General features: G+C 45.5%; 1 pseudogene; it reads left to right on the top strand.

Annotated features, from left to right (window-relative positions):
• Positions 1–524: 524 nt before the first annotated feature.
• Positions 525–1178, top strand: LOC117099234 (annotated as a pseudogene).
• The last annotated feature ends 263 nt before the right edge of the window (positions 1179–1441 follow it).

Genomic DNA, 1441 nt, shown 5'->3' with positions numbered 1-1441 from the left:
TACAAAAATTAGCCAGGCATGATTGCACAGGTCTGTAGTCCCGGCTACTTGGGAGTCTGAGATGGGAGAATGACTTGAGCCCAGGGAAATCAAGGCTGCAGTGAGCTATAATTGTGCCACTGCACTCCAGCTTGGGTGACAGAGCAAGTTTATGTATTGATTGGTGAAAATGTGACCAGAGACTCACCAGACCTAACCTTGTATTTCCTTTAGGAGCAATGGTTCAGTCTTTGCTAACTCAGTGTTTGCAGTGACGTTATGAAATGTAACTACTGGCACAGGGCTGAGTTCGTCCCTGCACAGGGCTGAGGGTAGGGTTTGTCTTAAAAGTCTCTCCTTCCCTGAGTAGGAGAGTAACCACAATACAAGAGCCAGCAGAGGGTGCCAGAGGTTGGGGCCAAGAAACAAAATTCTCGGTGCTCCCTTCGGTCATCTTGGCTGCACCTTTGGCCACGCTACTCCTCCCAAAGGCAATGGCTTCCAAACTCCTGCACATGGTCATCCTCTGGCCACTACTCTTGGCCCAGAAGTTTGGCCTCCAGCATCTCTCCAGTGGCCATTTCTTGCGGGAGAACACCAAGGCCAACACCGAAGTTAGTGACATGGCAAAACAATACACGGAGAACGGTCTTTCAGTTCCAGACCATGTGATCACATGCCTAATCGTGTCAGAGTTGGAGAACAGGTATGCCCAGCACTGGCTCCCAGATGGTTTTCTGAGGACGTTAGGACAAACCGAAGCCCTCATTTGAAGACAAAATCTATGAAGTAGATTTAGTGATCAGTTTGAAGATTCCATTCGAAACACTTAAAGATTGTCTCAGCCGACGTTGGATTCACTCTTCTTGCACTAGGGTATGTAACCTGGGCTTCAATCCACCTGGTGTACATGAGATTGATGACATCTCTGGGGAACTGTTAGTCCAGCAGGAGTATGATAAACTCAAAGCAGTTGCTGCCAGGATAAGACAGTACAAGGTTGTGGCAAAGCCAGTCATTTAATTATGCAAGAGCCCAGGCATGTTCCACCGTTTTTCTGGGATGGAGACTGATAGAATCTGGCCCTATGTCTACACATTTTTCTTAACAAGATCACATCTATTCAGTCCAAAGAAGAATCAGGAAGATATGGTCACTTGTTCAATTGTGTATGTAGTATTGGTGCTATGTCCAAATGAGAAGCTAGCTGAGATAGCTTGCAGCATCTTTCTAGCTTAAACGGTGAACTCTTAGGAAAACTAATGAGTAGAAAGAGCTCATGAAATGTCCTTTAAAAAGAAGGGCCACCTGCACATATTTAAGGTATCTCTGCACATGTCTCAATCCCTCCATAAGAAAGCAACTCAGGCTAGATTTCAGCAGCATACAGTCTAAGCTCTAGCTGATTTTTGACAATTGTGTTGTTTCTATAGTATCCTTTTTTACAAGTGATGGTGGTGGT

This window comes from Trachypithecus francoisi, unplaced genomic scaffold, assembly GCF_009764315.1.
Source record: "Trachypithecus francoisi isolate TF-2019V2 unplaced genomic scaffold, Tfra_2.0 Lachesis_group16, whole genome shotgun sequence".
In the NCBI taxonomy this organism is placed as follows: Eukaryota; Metazoa; Chordata; class Mammalia; order Primates; family Cercopithecidae; genus Trachypithecus; species Trachypithecus francoisi.
Note: the sequence above shows the minus strand (reverse complement) of the source record. Positions and strands in the feature narration are given on the sequence as shown.